The sequence below is a fragment of the Bubalus bubalis genome, chromosome 21, assembly GCF_019923935.1.
Source record: "Bubalus bubalis isolate 160015118507 breed Murrah chromosome 21, NDDB_SH_1, whole genome shotgun sequence".
Taxonomy (NCBI): Eukaryota; Metazoa; Chordata; class Mammalia; order Artiodactyla; family Bovidae; genus Bubalus; species Bubalus bubalis.
In genome coordinates this window covers 36659290-36680698 of record NC_059177.1, presented here as the reverse complement: position 1 = coordinate 36680698, position 21409 = coordinate 36659290, and the positions used below count along the sequence as shown (strand labels likewise).

At 40.6% G+C, this 21409-nt stretch overlaps 1 long non-coding RNA gene across 3 annotated transcripts in view; it reads left to right on the top strand.

Annotated features, from left to right (window-relative positions):
- LOC123330922 overlaps window positions 1-21409 on the top strand; it is a 109156-nt gene that overhangs the window by 63286 nt on the left and 24461 nt on the right. For 2 of the 3 annotated variants that reach the window (XR_006547189.2, XR_006547190.2), the window contains exons 2-3: window positions 2777-3013; window positions 3915-4024. This is a non-coding gene — a long non-coding RNA (uncharacterized LOC123330922). The remainder of the gene's footprint in view (window positions 1-2776; window positions 3014-3914; window positions 4025-21409) is intronic. The other variant, XR_006640447.1, reaches the window with a different exon arrangement.

The following is a 21409-nucleotide window of genomic DNA, read 5'->3' as shown; positions in this document are numbered from 1 at the left end:
GTGAGACATGAGGCCAGCCCAGATCCAAGGGTAGAGTTATAGACTTCATTTTCTGATGGAAGGCTCTTCAGTATGATACTGCAAAGGAATGTACACTCAAGGATGAGAGGAATTTTGCTGTTCATCTTTTCCCACAGTCTACCCTCCAACCTAAACCTATTTAACTCCAGATCCTGTATACTTCACTACCACACTCTACCTGCTATCTCACATAACTATTTGAGGGATGAGGTCAGGAGGCTGGGCAGATCTTTGACAATTTTAGATCATGTTCAGTCTAAAATCTGAAAGGCTTTTGCTGCTCCAAATAATGAACTTTGCATCTTTGGGATATTGGATTTCAGGTTCAGGAGTGGAGTTTTAGAGACTTAGCGAGTTCTCTGGTCCACTCGGTTAGTCCTTGTATGATGGAATACCTGCTATAAAATACCTGGCAAATGACCACTGAACTTCTGTTTGAAGACCTCTTGAGAAAGGAAGCTCCCTATTCCAGTCCTTTGTCCTTCAATCATTTATATGCCTCATCCATCCCTTCATTCATGGGAACATTCAGCCAAGTATTTACTGAGTCCAGTGTACCAGTTCCTGAGTAAGTGATGTACAGATAAACACAATAGCCTCTTTCTTGGAGCTTAAGGTCAGTTCGAGGAGTTGACTCATTGGAGTTGACTCTGATGCTGGGAGGGATTGGGGGCAGGAGGAGAAGGGGACGACACAGGATGAGATGGCTGGATGGCATCACCGGCTCAGTGGACATGAGTTTGGGTGAACTCCAGGAGCTGGTGATGGACAGGGAAGCCTGGCATGCTGCAGTTCATGGGGTCACAAAGAGTCGGACAAGACTGAGCGACTGAACTGAACTGAACTGAAGGTCAGTTCATCTTCAGCGTGGTGCTTGTTTTCAATTTTTTCTTGATCGCATTAATTCTTCATGGTCTTTGTTCTTTTAGGCCTAGAGTAGATTTTCAATCTTTGAGAATATTTAGAAATGCTTCTCCTTCTTTACTGAAATGAATTCCATTTCTTTCCTGAAGTTAATGTCACAGATACAGAGATATCCACACATCTTCAAATTACATGATGAATTAACTATAATTGCTAGAACTTAAAGAAGAAGTTGGATAACAAAATCATGCATGTTTCAGTAGGTAAATATTCTAGGATTAAACTAGATCATGTATTGAAGTAATGGATGCCAATACAAGATACAGAATCAGGTTTATAGCAGGGGATTGCCAGCATTTCTATAAAGGGTCAGATAGTTAATATTTAAGCTTTGCGAGCCATTCTCAGTTCAGCTTTTTTACTGCAAAAGCAGCCATAGATAATACCGAAATGGATGAGCATGGTTGTGTCCCATATAACTTTATGTACAAAAACAGGTGGCAGGTTGGATTTGGCCAGCTCCGTGGACTTTGCAGACTCCTAGCAGATACGATGGCTATGAATGAAGACTGATAAGGATATGTCAGGTAGGCAATACAGATATCATTAGCATTACTGTTAACAAAAGAATTTTCCACAGCACTGATGAGTACATTTTGGCAAAGTTCTGAAGGAAACAAAATACAATCCTCCTTTAGTCTTCATAGTAGTTACTTTTATGGAAATTCACTGTATGATACTACCTGACCAAACAGCCCCAGATTTTTTATTTTTTCATTTTCACCTAGCTTTAGGTAAGTGTACAGTTTTCTCCTCTTCTAAATGCTTATGGGATATTTTAAAGATATTTGGGATGCAGAATTGTTTTTTGTTGTGAGGACTGTAGTAACTGAAAAAAGTTTTGCCTCTCTGGCCACTGCCCATTAAATGGCTCCTGTGCTCCTCAGCTTTGTGACCACCAACCATTACCCTCCCCCAACCAATAACTTATATGCCCCCATTTATATAGCATCATCCACTATTGAGAACCACAGTTCTGGACATACATCCTGTATTAAGCTGCTCTTGCTGCCATAACATAATATGGTATGTGCCATGTGCTTGGTCGTGTCTGACTCTTTGTGACTCCATGGACTATAGCCAGCCAGGCTCCTCTGTCCGTGGAATTTTCCAGGTAAGAATACTGGAGTGGGTTGCCATTTCCTTCTCCCCATCTTCCTGACCTAGGGGATGAACCTATGTCTCCTGTGTCTCCTGCACTGCAGGCGTATTCTTTACCCACTGAGCCATCGAGGGAAGCTTTAACAGAATACTATAGACTTAAACAGAAATGTAATTTTCACAGAAAGATCAAGGTGTTGTTAGGTCTGGTTTCTCCTGAGGTCTTTCTCCTTGGGTTGCAGACAACCACCTTCTCACTATGCCATAACATAGCTTTTTCTCCACATTGAGTGTGCTCTTGGTGACTCTACTTCTTCTTATGAGAACATCAGTACTATTAGATTAGTGTCCCACTCTTAAGGTGTTAGTCACTCAGTCGTGGCCAACTCTTTGTGACCCCTTAGACTGTAGCCTGCCAGACTCCTCTGTCCATGGAATTCTCCAGGCAAGAATACTGGAGTGGGTAGCCATTCCCTTCTCCAGGGGATCTTCCTGACCCAGGGATCAAACCTGGGTCTCCTGCATTGCAGGCATTCAAATTTATCATCTGAGCCACTAGGCTTATGACCAGATTTAAGCTTAATTACCTTTTTAATGGCCCTGTCTCTAAATACAGTCACACTGAGTGTGTTAGGGTTTCAATGTGTACACTTTGGGGAGACAGTTCAGTTCATAGTACTTCTTCAGCTCTACCATCTACCTAAATCTTCTCATCCTCTTCTTTCCTCAGGGTTCATGGAAAGTTTATTCCTCAACACAGCGTTCCTGCTGCTGCTGCTAAGTCACTTCAGTCGTGTCCAACTCTGTGCGACCCCATAGACGGCAGCCCACCAGGCTCCCCCGTCCCTGGGATTCTCCAGGCAAGAACATTGGAGTGGGTTGCCATTTCCTGCTCCAATGCATGAAAGTGAAAAGTGAAAGTGAAGTCGCTCAGTTGTGTCCCGACTCTTCGCGAACCTGGATGATGGTAAATATAATAATAAAGCACATGGCTTTCCATGTCACCTTACACTTGACAGAGTAATTTTATATAACTACTGCTTCTTGAAACAATCTCTTTCCTTTTCTTCATCTAGTTTTTAAAAAATATATAACATTTACAATTTATAGAAAAATATATATGTAGCATGGAGAAGGCAATGGCACCCCACTCCAGTACTCTTGCCTGGAAAATCCCATGGATGGAGGAGCCTGGTAGGCTGCAGTCCATGGGGTCGCTAAGAGTCGGACATGACCGAGTGACTTTCCTTTCACTTTTCACTTTCATGCATTGGAGAAGGAAATGGCAACCCACTCCAGTGTTCTTGCCTGGAGAATCCCAGGGACAGGGGAGCCTGGTGGGCTTCTGTCTATGGGGTCGCACAGAGTCAGACACGACTGAAGCAACTTAGCAGCAGCAGCAGCAGCATATATGTAGCAAATACCTATGGATCCACACCCAAATTTAACAAATGCCGTGTTATAGTCATACATGACTTAAATTACTTTTATGAAATAAAGTAATGCAGGTTCTGCTGAAGTACTTCTGTGCCACTTTCCCAATTTGATTCCTTCTCCCACCCTAAAGTTGGTGTGTTCCTTCACATCCATGTCATTATACTTTCAGTATATATGGAAATGGGGCTTCCCTGGTAGCTCAGTGGTAAAGAATCTGCCTGCCAATGCAGGAGATGCCACTTTGATCATCACAGTTTGGGATTCACAGATGCAAACTGTAACACACACACACACACACACACATATATATTTTACATGTATAACTGAATCACTTTTCTGTATACCAGAAACAAACACAATTTGTATTTCAACCATGTGTACATGCTGAGTTGCTTCAGTCGTGTCTGACTTTTTCTTACTCTATGGACTAGGGTAGCGCGCCAGGCTCTTCTGTCCATGGGATTCTCCAGGCAAGAATACTGGAGTGGATTGACATGCCCAGGGGTCGAACACGTGTCTTTCATGTCTCCTGCATCGGCAGGTGGGTTCCTTACCACTAGTGCCATCAACTGTATTTCAATAAAATAAAAAAGAATAATGTGGATATATATAGATCTAGTTTGCTGCTGCTGCTGCTGCTATGTTGCTTCAGTCGTGTCTGACTCTGTGCGACCCCACAGACGGCAGCCCACCAGGCTCCCCTGTCCCTAGGATTCTCCAGGCAAGAACACTGGAGTGGGTTGCCATTTCCTTCTCCAGTGCATGAAAGTGAAAAGTGAAAGTGAAGTAGCTCAGTCGTGTCTGACTCTGTGCGACCCCATGGACTGCAGCCCACCAGGCTCCTCCATCCATGGGATTTTCCAGGCAAGAGTACTGGAGTGGGGTGCCATTGCCTTCTCCAATAGATCTAGTTTATGCCTTTTTAATTGCCATGTATCATTGCAAGAATATGCTATTTATCTATTATTTTTTTTATATGTATTATGTCTGTGTATGTCATCTTGTGTATGTGTGAGTTTCTCTAGAGAACTCTGGTAAAATGAATTGGTGGTTTGTTGTTTCATAGCTAAGTCATGTCCAACTCTTTTGTGACCCCATGGACTCCTCTGTCCCCCAGGCTCCTCTGTCCATGGGATTTCCCAGGTAAGAATACTAGAGTGGGTTGCCATTTCCATCTCCAGGGATATTCCTGACCCAGGGATTGAACCTGAGTCTCCTGCATTGCAGGCAGATTCCTTATCACTGAGCCATCAGGGAATCCCTGAATTGGGTGGCAGAGGAGGTTATTGTTTCTAACATTGCCACAAGCCTGGAGGGAGGTATTCCTGGGCTGCCAGGCTGGTTGACTGATGCCAAAGCTATCCAGGTTTGTTTCATCTCTCTGCTTTGTCATTCTTAGAGTGCACTTTTACCCATAGGTTTGCTGTTTTATAACCACAACATAGTTACAGCAATTCCAGGGATTGTGTCATGCTCCAATCAGGAAGAATATAAAGTACTCTAGTCATATTACCTCCTTAGGTGGCTCAGAGGTTAAAGCGTCTGCCTGCAATGCGGGAGACCTGGGTTCGATCCCTAGGTCGGGAAGATCCCCTGGAGAAGGAAACGGCAACCCACGCCAGTATTCTTGCCTGGAGAATCCCATGGACGGAGGAGCCTGGTGGGCTACAGTCCACAGAGTCGCAAAGAGTTGGACACGACTGAGCGACTTCACTTCACTTCACTTCAGTCATATTACCCCTTTAAACAAGTCTTCAAATAAGCCCTACTCAGTGATTAACATTTACACTCCATTCGCTAGAACAAGGTCATGTGGTTCATCTGTCAGCAAATTACAAGAAAGTTTCTGGACAGCATAGGGCTGTGGAGGGAACTGACCTGCGGTATTGATATTTGCCATAGTGCCTAGGGAATCATGGCTGGGCCCTACAATATACACATCTTCAACACCCCGGGGTGCTGCCAGATGTGGTTGCTCCCAGGTGTGGCCAGATGCCCCAATGAATAGATGCTCCAAAGTACCTGAACCGATTAGAGTATTGTCCACAGACTGTAAAAGGTACTGCTTCCCTATGTCAAAAGAAAAATCGAAGAATTATTATAAAATTACTGTGTGCATGACAGTGGATCAGATCATTTACAAAAACAGATACACAAATCCGCAAAATCAATACTATTAGAGTCTTCAGCAAAGTGCTTAGAGCTTATGAGTGTACTGTCAGACACAGCTTTTGGAGTCCCTGCCCTGCCACCTACTGATGGGTGAGTTTATATGTTTTTTCTGAGCCTCAGTTTCCTTATCTGTAAAATGGGGATGAAAGAATATCTATCTCATAAAGATGCTTTAAATGACTAAAAGAGAAAATGATTCTGAATGACTAGCATAGCACCTTTATGGAAGGAGGGTGCAATCAATGTTTCCTACTGATAGTAACATCACTACCTAGAGATTCTATGCCATATGTGGGTTGAACACATTTCTTAATCTTCAAATTAGGAAACAGATATAACACAAGTTCTACTTATGGGAAAACAAGTCCGAATACTTGAAAAGGGACCATTTTGGAAAATGTGGAATGATTTCTAATGTCTTAATGTGTATGCTTATACTAAACCATGGGCGTCACATCATTTCTGGCTTCTAGAAGTTTGTAGAAAACAGAGCATGCTTCAAAGAGGAAAACAGGGAAAAAAGGTAGCCTGAGACTAGATGACCATTGTTTAAATCCATATCTTACTCTTTACTTCGTAGATATGATCACTGTTTTTCTTTTATTTAAGTCCTTGGAAAACAAAGATAAGAATATGAACCTGAAAGTTATTTTCTTTCTTTATGAGATTTAACAATATGCATTAAGATATGAGTAGTATGGAGAAGTGGGAAAGCAATAAAGATTATTAACAGATTTTTATAGGGAAAAATTTAAGCAGCCGAGGTTATTAATCCAGAGAAGACAAAGCTAAAAGGAAATATCATAATTATCATGAACCCCCTGAGAATTACCTCCACAGGGAACCGAATGAAAAGGAATGAGTTTAAATGACAGGAAGAGGGTTTAGGCATCCTTTAGGGAAGAATGTTCCAGTAATAAGTACTGTTAAACTTTGTCTAGGTTTCCAAATCATTGAGTAGAGTGACCTAAGAAAAGACACTGGCTGTTACTTTTCTGCAATTGTGTATATCCCTTTCAAGTCATGAAAAAATTCATTTTCAAGAACTGTATCACCTGATTCTAAACCTTAAAAGAAGTGGCATGTTTTGTGATTTTCAAAGGCACACAGCATATGTTTACTGAGGTATCTACTTATATCTCAGGCAAAATGCTAGACTTTGGGGACACAAAAGAATATTTGCTGGAGTCAGATGCTGCCCACATAGAGCTTATAGGCCACTGCACTTACTGAATCATGATAGATGCTACAGGAGCTCCAAAGCCCTTTAATCCTGTTGGATGGGGCTGGGCAGGGGATCCACAAAGGCCTTCTGGAGGAGGTGAGGTCTAAGCTGGAATCTGATGGATGAATAGGAATCAGTTGTGTGAATGGAGGAGTCAGTAGGAGGTTGGTGATTAGAAGTGAGGAGGGGGCAGGGATGTAGGATAGCAGCTTCTCTTATGGGGAGAATGAGCCTGGGCAATGGTCTGAATTGGAGAAATGCAGAGCCAGAGCCACTGTTTGTTGCCTGTAGCACTTTTACTTTCATGGTACTTTTCTACTATTTTTTCCTTGTTGTCTTAATAACCATGACATCATCGTTTTATCTTTAAAACTGTCGAGAGGCTCCACTTGAGCAGTAAATTTGGTGGAACAAACCTCTCCTGTTTTCTCCTTAGCTATGTGTTTGCTTAAACACGCAAATGGGGGAGGGGAGGAGGAAAAAGCAGGAAAAGTGGAGATACACGCCTAGTCCTGGAGGCTAAATTACCCTGCCTCTTCTGTTTCAATAATTCATGTTGTAATCCACTGGCTTGGTGGCTGTGTAACTACTTCCGATGGAGCAGGACGATTAAAAGAGTGTGTTCTGGAGCTAAAGTGCCTGTTTCAATAGAGAATAACTGGCAGGGTGACTTTGGGCAAATAAATCCTGCTCTCTGGACCTCAACATATCCATCTATAAAATGGGAATACAAAAGCACTCAGAACTGTTGTGAGCATTGAATAAGCTAACTTATATAATGTGCTTAGAACAGTGCTTGCCATATAGATAATCTTAAAGAGATGGCTGGCAATGATCATCATCATTATGTTACACAGAATGTAAGTAAAAAAAAAAAGAATATAAGTCAGAGATCAGTAACAATTATAGTTCTTATTGACTGAGCATTCATTAGACAGCTACCATGCTTTGCCTTCATTATTTCATATAATATTCTCAACTACCTTTTAAGTTAATATACCCCTTCTACAGATAGAAAAACTGATGCTCAGAGAGGGGAACTAACCACTCCAGAACAGTTGTGGTGTGCTGAGCCCACCAGACCCAATCTTGCATCACTTTGATGAGGAAGATTGCATTCTGGTTCCTTTTACTTTCCACTCAGAGTGCTTTGTTTTCTTTATGGCTGTGTCGGTAGACTCTTTTTAGAACCATGTGGTCAGTCTAGAAGTATGATCGGCTCTAAAAACCTCCTAGCAGTTATATTAATAAACGTGGCTTAGATAAGTACCAGAGAATTGGCCACCATCACCAAGGAGCAGCCAAAGGAATGTTAACCAACATAATTTGTGCTCAAACTATCAACAAATATGTCTGGGGCACACCATGAGATTTAGCTGCTCCCAGAGACGTGGATTGTGATACAACTCAGGGGGGAAAGTTTATTCTCAGTCTTCAACTGCGTACATGGGGGCTCAAGAATCCTAAGCAGAAGTGACAGATTCAACATGGCATTTGTGACACAACGTGGCCCAAGAGCTAAGAGCAGGGTTTGCCATCCAATGTACTGAGCTATTCACACACTTCAGTCTGTTTTTTTGGATACTTCTAGAGTGGTGAACACAGCCAAACACTTTTCTCTGTATCCCTGTTTCACTAACTAGCGAGACAGGGATGTGAATACTTAAATCCTCAGAACTCTTTTCAGACTTTTTGTGAATATTAATAGAAATAAAGAACAAATGCAAGCAATACAGTATATTATTACGCATGGTTACCACCCAATGTTAACTATCACTCTTTAGGCCTAGATAATACCATATAATTAATGCTTTGTTTTTGCAAAGAGGATGCTGCTGCTGCTGCTAAGTCGCTTCAGTCGTGTCCGACTCTGTGTGACCCCAGAGATGGCAGCCCACGAGGCTCCCCTGTCCCTGGGATTCTCCAGGCAAGAACACTGGAGTGGGTTGCCATTTCCTTCTCCAATGCATGAAAGTGAAAAGTGAAAGTGAAGGCGCTCAGTCATGTCTGACTCCAGCAACCCCATGGACTGTAGCCTACCAGGCTCCTCCGTCCATGGAATTTTCCAGGCAAGAGTACTGGAGTTGGGTGCCATTATTCCCAAAAGGTTTTTTTTAGCAAATGTGTCCTGATGCAAAGGGTATAAAAAAGGAGAAGAAATTCTGAAAGGGCAGAGATGTTGTTCAGAGCTAATGAGGGAAGCATTGGGCTGAATTTGGGATGAAACTTTAATAGCACTCCCTGTATTCTGTGCCATCGTGGTCCCTTACCAAGCTCTAAAGGACCCTGCACATTTGGAGAGAGAATGCTAGTCTGGGAGGTAGGGGAAGATGGCTGGGGAATAGGGTGGTCCTGTCGCTCCCTCCAGACAAAGATTAACAATGACTTAATTCCAGAAATATTGTCAGCAAGTAAAATAAATAGACTAATCACTGTGGGCAAATTGTATGTTAATGTATCTAGGCTTTGTTTTCAGTTTGACCCTTAAAGATACATTTAATCAATCTAGATGGATGAGTCATCCTGTTCTTAATTAATCTTTCTGGACATTTATAGAGAAAAGGCAAACTCTTCACAATGACCTTATAAACGTGTTTGAGGTTAGTATGGATTTTTATTTATGTGCACAGCACGAGCAGTCGTTATTTCTAAATGATGGCTTATTTTGAATGTTCTCAGACTTTCAAAGTGTTTTATTTCCACCCTTGGAGAGAAACAGGGGTGACTTGAAAGGAAACACACGATGGCCATTTCCTTGGCATGAACTGGGTAACCTTTCTGGAAAGGACATGTTTATTTGGATTTTATGGCATTACAAGCAAAGACTGGCAAAAGGACATGGGGGCAATTGGTCTTCCTGAGGCCTTTGCTGGGAAATGGGAGTCACATTCAGAGATGGGTCTAGCTGGGGTGGCCCTGGGCTCACTCTCCTTTGCCATGGAAATCATCACTATCAAAAGCCTTTCCCTGAAGCTGAGAGGCTGGTTCTTCCAATGAACGCCAACACAGTGCCCAATGGCCTTTATCATGGGCTATTGTTCTGTTGGACATTGCTGGGGAAACAATCATTTGCTGGGACTCAGGAAGGTCAGTTCTGGTGCTATTTGATGGAAGGATTTGACTTAAATTGGGGTCAGTTCTTCTAGGACACAAGCTTTGTGTGTCTGTGTGTTGTAGAGAATGCCATCATTGCTTGGTCCTCCAGCTCCTCTGGTTTGTCAGAATTGTGGACCCCAGGATCCTTTTGCTACTTTTGCGGTCCAAACTTTTAGCCTTTGGTGTTCATTTGTATTGAGTACCTATACTGAGCGAATAAGCAGAGCAGAAAACACAATAAAACTCCAGTCAGCAGCAAAGAAGAATTGAAGAAGATGGAGCAAAGCAAGCACAGCAGCATACTTTTCATGAAGATTCTTCAAGCTGCCACATGGTAACTTGCATTTCAGAGTATTGGCCAGAATTTAGACACACAGTCCCAACTCTGTAAGTATAGACTTTGTTTTGGGTGGCCAAATACCCAGCTAAAAATCAGAGGTTTCTATCTACAGAGAAAAGGAAAAGCATGAGAGAAAAATAAGCAGTTCATAATACAACATATTTCAAGGAACATGATTTGTCATGTCGAATATACAACTGTACCTCCTCACTGAAGTTAATCTAAGCTGAATATTTTGCACCATCATCATCCCATTATGGTATCTTGCAATCCTTTCTACCTTTCTTTCCAAAGAAAAAGAGATGTCTGATTTAGCAAGAATGCATTTCTATATTCAAAGTTGAAATGTGAGGCTAAACCTCAACCGCTTGAAATAAGATAAAAGAAATTCCCTTAGTAGAGGAAAATATACAGATGATTCTATTAACATAAGCATCTTTTCTTGAACTGAGTCTCCTGCAACAAAGGAATTGGAAATGCTCTTTCCTTATCCTAAAGTGTTCCTGACAACTGCAGATAGCAACATTACTACCAAAGGATTGGAAAGGATGCAAACAGTAGACTTTCAGAGAACTCTATTCCCAGTTTCAAACCTGGAAAGGGTATGTTTAAAACATTTCAGTGTACTGGCTAGGAAGGCAGACAGTGGAGTCAGCTTGGCAGAGCTAAGAAATGGTGATCCGGTTTACAAATGGGTTACTTCGGGGCAAATGCTTGCTGTCTCACTTTACATGCTAGTTAAGTGGTTAACAGAACAATGCCATCAACTGAGAGTTTGTTTGAAAATTAAATGAGACATTGCATGTAAAGCTCACACAGAGCCTGGTTCATTGTATATACTAAAAAAAATGTTGGGTTTTCCAGGTTCAACCCAGATTATAGATAAGAAAATAAATCTGTACTTTTTTTTTCTGCCAAGGGACCTTTAGAGATATCCTTGAATCATATATATGATATTATTTATTTCTTCACTTACTGGTTCATTCGTTAATTCGACAAATATTCAAATCCTACTATGTGCCAGGTCCTAGTAGGTACCATTTACTGGAAGGGGCAAGAAATATATTAAATACGAAGATGAATAAAACAATTTATGCCCTTAAAGGAGCTCACTGCTTAGTGGAAAATGGAAAAAAATGAAGCGAGCAATTATGTTCCAGTGAGAAAAATTAGAAGTGTAGTGTTATTAAAATGAAGAGAGAATAAGAATCATGAGCATCAAATCTGTGACATTTCCTTGGTGAGATAAGATATCTTTTATCATCAGCTTTTTTTAATGGGGGAAAGAGAAAAAAGAAATTGTACATTAAATGTATATAATGATTCTGAGGCCTGTCTTAGTTTTAGAAACAAGAAAAATGAAAGTTTATCTAACACTTGAGGAAAACAGTCACTGAGGATAGTAAATTACATGGATTTGTTAGATGACATATCACTGGGTTAGCACACTAGCTGCAGGCCTATGGACTAGAGCCTTAGAGGGGAAAGTTTGTTTCCATCAGATGGGACTCACTCCCAACTTACTTCTATGGCATGGCCTGGGTACCAAGGAGGATAAGCATCAGATTTTGAAGTGTAGGTCTGTTTTCTGCTTCCCAAGCCTGGAAGCTAATTTGTTTCTTATCTTCCTCCATTGGCCTGTAGTATCATCACTGTCATAGCAGGAACTCTTGGACTCTAAGAGGATGGAGTGCTGTGAAGTCGTCACATCTTTTCTAATAGCTATGACTGAGAACCTGCCATTGACATCCTAGTACCACATGTGCCTGTCAACTTGCAGCATTTCACTGCTCTTAAGACCACAACATTTAACATGGCCTGGAAGACCTGTTGATCTAATTCTTACCCCCCTGAGCCACTTCAATCCATGAGAGCCACTCCACGGTCATTTTTAGTGTCTGTGTGCCTGGAGGTGTTGTACCATGTTATACCATTCTTGCTCTTCTTCAGTTTCTCTGGCTTTTTTCTCAGGTCCTAATATTCATTTCCACTTGTTATGGCATCTGTGCATATGTCTAGAGGGTTCTTTCCTTCTACTCTTTGTCTAGATTATTTGGATCTCACCTCAAGGGCTTCATTTCTTCTTGAAGGCTTATCTAATCCTCCCCTTTTGGGAGGCAATGGGATGTTACTCACCAGTTAATATCTCAAGGTGTTTGTGTATGTGTTTCACAATAAGATCTAGAGATAGTCATTTCCTGCTCATGTTTCTTTGATTCTTTTTTTCTTGGAAACTATCTCTGCCACAAGTTATTTCTTTCTTCTAGGTCACCCTGTACAGAAGTTCTTTTAGACATCTTATTCTCTTCATGTAAATGTAACAGGAAGAATAATACTGATAATAATAGCAACTGACATTCATGGTCCTATGTGTCAGCCTTGTCTGTAGGTGACCATCCAGCATGGCTCCCAACCTCACACACTGTTGATAAGAGTTTCTGTATCCTAACAGAAATCCCCCTGCTTGGACTACCTCAATCCCTGTGAACAGGGGAATGCCTGTTCTAACTGGCCAGACTGGGTATCCAAACCCATCACTGTAGTAAGGGACAGAGTGTAATCCTGCCTTTCATTCATTTGGGGCCCATCCCTAAAGCTGGGAGTGAAGCAAATCTGATGCTATGGCTGCTACCTGATGGGACACAGGTAGAACTGACATTGAAGATGCAAAAATCAAATTCACTGCAGCCGTGCTTTCCTCAGGCATCCCACTAATCCAGTCTAGTGGGGGAAGTTTGCACTCCACACTTCTCAACTTTGACATTGGTGCTTATTTCAGACCTTGAGAGTAGGCAGATAACATCTCTTACTTCACGATTTTTTTATTCTCAGCTACAGTGTTTGCAGGGACTAAAAGTCTATACTCCACTAATTTGTAGTACTAATCTCTAACAAAGTAAGGATACCTTAGGTGAGTAAACATATTACTAAGTTTATTGAACTGCATTTAGCACCACATCTAGAAGATCTATCCACAGTAAGATGGCTGATTAGAGTCGGATATGACTGAGTGATTAATGCTTTCACTTTTTTAACAGCTTATGACCAGAGATGTATTAATGTCTTTTGACATTTCAACATTTACTTTTATAACAAATCGCTGGCCACCAGAAATTAGTTTCTACCAAAATCTCCCAGTCAATAATGTGTTAAGAAGCAATCACTTCTACTCTGTGGACATCTGAAACTGTGCTTATTCACATGCTCAGTTTTGTCCAACTCTTTGTGACCCCATGGACTGTAGTCTGCCAGGCTCCCCTGTCCATGGAACTTCCCAGGCAAGAATACTAGAGTGGGTAGCCATTCTCTTCTCCAGGGCACCATCCCAACCCAGGGATCGAACCTGAGTCTCTTGCTTGGCGGGAGGATTCTTTACTGGGATGGCTCAATGGTAAAGAATCCACAAGAGAGCCTGGTGGACTACAGTCCATGGGGTCGCGGAGGAGTCAGATACAACTTGGTGACTAAACAAGTATTTCATTGTATATATGTATTTACACACACTTACTTTAAAAACTACTTTTCAAAGATGGCTCAATCTCATCCTGCCAACAATAAGATTAGAAAAGTAAGGATTGTTGTTAAAGATTACCAGTAAAAGGGATCCACATATGTAGAGAAAATAAGAGTTCTCTAACAGGTATCATATTCACATGGGGTTCTTAAACACAAATTCCTGGCCTCCACTCTCATAATTTTTGATTTATTACATCAAAGGTAGGGCCTAGGCATTTGTTTATTTGATAAGTTCTGTGCTGCTGCTGCAGGCGTCAGGCTTTGAGAAGCAGTGTACTATCATGATCCCATTTGAAAATCTGAGATAGCGACTAGAATTTATCCAACATTCCCTTTTTTTTTTTTAATTTATTTTTTTAATTTTATTTTTAAATTTTACATAATTGTATTAGTTTTGCCAAATATCAAAATGAATCTGCCACAGGTATACATGTGTTCCCCACCCTGAACCCTCCTCCCTCCTCCCTCCCCATACCATCCCTCTGGGTCATCCCAGTGCACCAGCCCCAAGCATCCAGTATCGTGCATCGAACCTGGACTGGCAACTCGTTTCATACATGATATTATACAGGTTTTAATGCCATTCTCCCAAATCTTCCCACCCTCTCCCTCTCCCACAGAGTCCATAAGACTGTTCTATACATCAGTGTCTCTCTTGCTGTCTCGTACACAGGGTTATTGTTACCATCTTTCTAAATTCCATATATATGCGTTAGTATACTGTATTGGTGTTTTTCTTTCTTGCTTACTTCACTCTGTATAATAGGCTCCAGTTTCATCCACCTCATTAGAACTGATTCAAATGTATTCTTTTTAATGGCTGAGTAATAGTCCATTGTCTATATGTACCACAGCTTTCTTATCCATTCATCTGCTGATGGACATCTAGGCTGCTTCCATGTCCTGGCTATTATAAACAGTGCTGCGATGAACATTGGGGTACACGTGTCTCTTTCCCTTCTGGTTTCCTCAGTGTGTATGCCCAGCAGTGGGATTGCTGGATCATAAGGCAGGTCTATTTCCAGTTTTTTAAGGAATCTCCACACTGTTCTCCATAGTGGCTGTACTAGTTTGCATTCCCACCAACAGTGGAAGAGGGTTCCCTTTTCTCCACACCCTCTCCAGCATTTATTACTTGTAGACTTTTGGATTGCAGCCATTCTGACTGGCGTGAAATGGTACCTCATAGTGGTTTTGATTTGCATTTCTCTGATAATGAGTGATGTTGAGCATCTTTTCATGTGTTTGTTAGCCATCTGTATGTCTTCTTTGGAGAAATGTCTATTTAGTTCTTTGGCCCATTTTTTGATTGGGTCATTTATTTTTTCTGGAGTTGAGCTGTAGGAGTTGCTTGTATATTCTCGAGATTAGTTGTTTGTCAGTTGCTTCATTTGCTATTATCTTCTCCCATTCTGAAGGCTGTCTTTTCACCTTGCTAATAGTTTCCTTTGATGTGCAGAAGCTTTTAAGGTTAATTAGGTCCCATTTGTTTATTTTTGCTTTTATTTCCAATATTCTGGGAGGTGGGTCATAGAGGATCCTGCTGTGATGTATGTCAGAGAGTGTTTTGCCTATGTTCTCCTCTAGGAGTTTTATAGTTTCTGATCTTACATTGAGATCTTTAATCCATTTTGAGTTTATTTTTGTGTATGGTGTTAGAAAGTGTTCTAGTTTCATTCTTTTACAAGTGGTTGACCAGATTTCCCAGCACCACTTGTTAAAGAGATTATCTTTAATCCATTGTATATTCTTGCTTCCTTTGTCAAAGATAAGGTGTCCATATGTGCGTGGATAGATCACATCCTGGGCCATAAAGCTAGCCTTGGTAAATTAAAAAAAATAGAAATCATTCCAAGCATCTTTTCTGATCACAGTGCAGTAAGATTAGATCTCAATTACAGGAGAAAAACTATTAAAAATTCCAACATATGGAGGCTGAACAACACGCTGCTGAATAACCAACAAATCACAGAAGAAATCAAAATTTGCATAGAAACGAATGAAAATGAAAACACAACAACCCAAAACCTGTGGGACACGGTAAAAGCAGTCCTAAGGGGACAGTTCATAGCAATACAGGCACACCTCAAGAAACAAGAAAAAAGTCAAATAAATAACCTAACTCTACACCTAAAGCAACTAGAAAAGGAAGAAATGAAGAACCCCAGGGTTAGTAGAAGGAAAGAAATCTTAAAACTTAGAGCAGAAATAAATGCAAAAGAAACCAAAGAGATCATAGCAAAAATCAACAAAACCAAAAGCTGGTTCTTTGAAAGGATAAATAAAATTGACAAACCATTAGCCAGACTCATCAAGAAACAAAGGGAGAAAAATCAAATCAATAAAATTAGACATGAAAATGGAGAGATCACAACAGACAACACAGAAATACAAAGGATCATAAGAGAGTACTATCAACAATTATATGCCAATAAAATGGACAATGTGGAAGAAATGGACAAATTCTTAGAAAAGTACAACTTTCCAAAACTCGACCAGGAAGAAGTAGAAAATCTTAACAGACCCATCACAAGCACAGAAATTGAAACGGTAATCAAAAATCTTCCGGCAAATAAAAGCCCAGGCCCAGACGGCTTCACAGCTGAATTCTACCAAAAATTTAGAGACGAGCTAACACCTATCCTGCTCAAACTCTTCCAGAAAATTGCAGAGGATGGTAAACTTCCAAACTCATTCTATGAGGCCACCATCACCCTAATACCAAAACCTGACAAAGATCCCACAAAAAAAGAAAACTACAGGCCAATATCACTGATGAACATAGATGCAAAAATCCTTAACAAAATTCTAGCAATCAGAATCCAACAACACATTAAAAAGATCATACACCATGACCAAGTGGGCTTTATCCCAGGGATGCAAGGATTCTTCAATATCCACAAATCAATCAATGTAATACACCACATTAACAAATTGAAAAATAAAAACCATATGATTATCTCAATAGATGCAGAGAAAGCCTTTGACAAAATTCAACATCCATTTATGATCAAAACTCTCCAGAAAGCAGGAATAGAAGGAACATACCTCAACATAATAAAAGCTATATATGACAAACCCACAGCAAACATTATCCTCAATGGTGAAAATTGAAAGCATTTCCTCTAAAGTCAGGAACAAGACAAGGGTGCCCACTTTCACCATTACTATTCTACATAGTTTTGGAAGTTTTGGCCACAGCAATCAGAGCAGAAAAAGAAATAAAAGGAATCCAAATTGGAAAAGAAGAAGTAAAGCTCTCACTGTTTGCAGATGACATGATCCTCTACATAGAAAACCCTAAAGACTCCACCAGAAAATTACCAGAACTAATCAATGACTATAGTAAAGTTGCAGGATATAAAATCAACACACAGAAATCCCTTGCATTCCTATACACTAATAATGAGAAAACAGAAAGAGAAATTAAGGAAACAATTCCATTCACCATTGCAACGGAAAGAATAAAACACTTAGGAATATATCTACCTAAAGAAACTTAAGACCTATATATAGAAAACTATAAAACACTGGTGAAAGAAATCAAAGAGGACACTAACAGATGGAGAAATATACCATGTTCATGGATTGGAAGAATCAATATAGTGAAAATGAGTATACTACCCAAAGCAATTTATAGATTCAATGCAATCCCTATCAAGCTACCAACAGTATTCTTCACAGAGCTAGAACAAATAATTTCACAATTTGTATGGAAATACAAAAAACCTCGACTAGCCAAAGCGATCTTGAGAAAGAAGAATGGAACTGGAGGAATCAACCTACCTGACTTCAGGCTCTACTACAAAGCCACAGTTATCAAGACAGTATGGTACTGGCACAAAGACAGAAATATAGATCAATGGAACAAAATAGAAAGCCCAGAGATAAATCAACATTCCCTTTTGAAAGTATGACTCTAAACTTGTAAACACCATTATCAGCTATCAGTTCACTCCAGGAGAGCAATTTCATGATTGTTTTCACACCTATGTGCCCATGTGTTTTCTTTATCGTGTCTGTGCATGTGTGCTCAATCGTGTCCAACTCTTTGCAACCCCATGGATTGTAGCCCTGTCAGGATCCTCTGTCTATGGAATTTTCCAGGCAAGAATACTGAAGCAGGTTGCCATTTCCTACTCCAGGGGATCTTCCTCACCCAAAGATCGAACTCCCATCTTCTGTGTTTCCTGAATTGGCCAGTGGATTCTTTACCACTGGGCCTCTTGGGAATCCCTAGTATGTCTGTATTAGAACTGAAATTCCCCCTCCTTCTCTGAACAGTGAGAAACTGTCCTCTGACCCCTCCTTTTAATGTCCAGTTAGCCACAGGTGGATTGAAAAGCTGACTTTGGGAACAGACCAAGTTCTGTTCTAATCATTCTGATAGTATCTGATGAGCAGAGCTGTCTATAGCTTGGCTGGTACATTGCTAATACCTCTTCCAGTTTTATGGTAATTAAACCTCACCCTACTTCTAGGTATTAGTGTTAATATTATTCCTATCTTCTGGTGAGGGAACAGAGCCTGAGAACAGGTTAAGTGACTTCCCCTCTTCACCAAACAAGAATTCAGTCCCTTGGTCTGACCCCCAAGTCCAAGCTCTCAACAATCCAGTTATACCATCTGTTAGATGGAACTATACAAGAAAAGTGAACTCTGGAGATTCTTTCTACCATGATCTGAGAAGCTCTCTTCTTTCTGCCCAGATTCCAATCCTATGCACCAGGATTTCCCCAATCTAAAGAAAACAATGAAAGAACTATGATTCCTGAATACCTATTAATCAGAGAGAAGCAAAAACTCCTTACCGTAGCACATTACTATTCATACCAGTGTCTCTAGAGAGTAACCATCATTACTTTGATGGGTGCTGGAGGGAGGGTAAGAATGAGATCAGCCCCAAATGGATCCAGAAATTATTGGCAAATACAGCTGTGCAGGGTGTATTTGGTACTTTTTCCAACCTTTGATAGAAGATGAAGAGCATGTGACAGTAAGGAGTTATGTTGACAGTAAGGAGTTTGAATACACAATTCAAAATAAAAAATCTTACCACAGGAAAAATGAAGTCACTCAGGAATATAAAAGGGAGATAAGAAAGGGTGAATGGTGCATTTCTCTGCTACTCAGACTTAGCCAGGACTGTGTAGCATTTCTCATTCCTGAACTGACTGCCACTCAAATTATTTCTAAACTTCTAACCCCAGATTTTTTCTTAGGCAGTGAAAAAAATCAACCCTAGGTTTGGCTATATGCATTGGTGAAAAGTTTGGAGGCTTCCCAGGTAGTGCAGTGGTAAAGAATCCACCTGCCAATGCAGGAGACGCAAGAGATATGGGTTCTCTTGGAGTAGGAAATGGCAACCCGCTCCAGTATTCTTGTTGGAAAATTCCATGGATGGAGGAGTCTGGCGGGCTAAAGTCCATGGGACCGCAAAGAATCGGACACCACTGAGCACACACACACACAATTTTTTGTTTTTACTTTCAAATAACTGTAGACATGAGCATGAGAATGAGCTAAAAACTAAACCTTGGCTACAAGAGTATTTATAAATAGCTGGGCTAGGAAGACAAGAGTTTGGTGGTTTTTCTCTACATTTGCTCCTGTAGAAGGCTGTATGTTTTGATTTGTTCTGAAACCCGCCAGACAGTTTGGTGTGAGTTTGGACTTGACGTCCATGTCTTTTGTATTTATTATTTTAGAATCACTGGTCCCAATAAGTTTTCCTGTTCAACATGGATTTCCATTAAATGGCAAAGGCATCTTAAATCTGTCTGAAGTTTTAGGACAGATGGCCAAAACTCTTTACAATAACCCTGGGTGGGCATTCACTGAAGGGCTCATTGTCTTGTTTATTTACTCAGTTCAAAGGTAGGAGGTTGCCCGTCAGCTCTGGGAATGAATACAGATGCTGTGGTGAGGAGCAGTTGAAAGCTAGCGCAAGCTAAATGGTTGAGCTTGGAGGAAGATGGCTGGAACCATAACCTAGCCAAGGTCAGAGATGAGTGCTGTTACTATTTCATTAACATTATCATCATCACTATTATTTCCCAAATTACTCTTTAATGGAGCCAGTATAGCTTCAAGTCTGTAACTAAGACATAGATCACTTACCTTCTGTTAGCAGACATTAGAAATGTCCAAGGCAGATTTTAGCCCTTTTAGCTCTAAATATAATCCTGATCTTCTACAATGGTTATTTGGCTCTTATTTATGTGTCTGCTTAGGATCTGCCTTTAAACTTTCCTGCACCAAGGGTAAAGTCACAATTGGTGTTATTATATTCAGGTGGCTCGTAGTTTTTATGTTCAATACTGTTAGTTAGTTAGTGTTAGTCACTCAGTCGTGTCTGACTTTTTGCAACCCCACGGACTGTTGCCCACCAGGTATTCTCCAGGCAAGAATACTGGAGTGAGTTGCCTTTTCTTCCCCAGGGGATCTTTCTGACAGAGAGATAGAACCTGGGTTTCCTGCATTGTAGGCTGATTCTTTACCATCTGGGTCACCAGTGAAATGCAGATGTTCACTATGGAGATCTTAAAAATATATTTTTCTCAACGTCATTTTGATACAAGTGGTTCCATTATGCTGACATGTAAGGTACAAAGACAAAAGAAATTCCTCATAGTGCCACTGCCAAGGGAATTGGACTTTTCTCCCTTGCCTTTTGCTCTTGGAGATGGTTTTTCTTAGATAAATTCTGCCTGGAATAATTCTGAGTATTAGAGGAAGATAAAATAGAGGAGGAGAGGGAAGATACATTTTTGTTGGCTTTCTACTCTTATAGTTCAACTATGTTTCCAATTCTCCTCATCTTTGAAGACTTAGAATCATTCTAAATTCATGCAATGAGTTTAGAGTTAGAAGGAGATGTAATATACACCTAGTTCCCACAGTTAACAGGTGGGCTTTCTTTGATTTGCCAATTAAAAAATATGTCACCTGGAGTCCACTAGATTGAGAACTTCTTGAGGTCAAGTGCTGTTACAGACCCATTTCTGTGTCCTTGTGACCTGACTGAGTGCTTGGCCCAGAGAGGGTGTATATTCAATGATCACTGGATTAAGTTGCCCCATTTCTGCATAGTTTTAAGTACAGAACTACGGTAAGTATAGAATGACATAAGACAAAATATAATAAAATATTTAAGTGTTAGGATATTGTTTTAAAGATGGGGCGCAGATATGGACAGGTGATGTCACTTCAGGTCACAGAGTCAGAACTATGAGGACTGGCTTTAGGTCACAGCATCTCCGTATGAAGCTCTGCCCACCACAGCCTTCATGTATAGCCAACAATATTTTTAAAGGTGACGTATTACCCTTAAAATTTTGTTACTCAAATGATTACACTGTAACCCCTAATATCCTAGAATATGACCTTATTTGAATATGGGGTCTTTACAGAGGTAATCAAGTTAAAATGAAGTCATTGTGAGGGGCCCTAAACCATTATGCTGGTGTCCGTAGGAAAAGGAGAAATCTGAACACAGACATGAACGGAGCCAAGACAATGTGTACAGACCTAGGAAGAAGACGGTTGTCTACAAGCCAAGAGGAGACGCCAGGAAC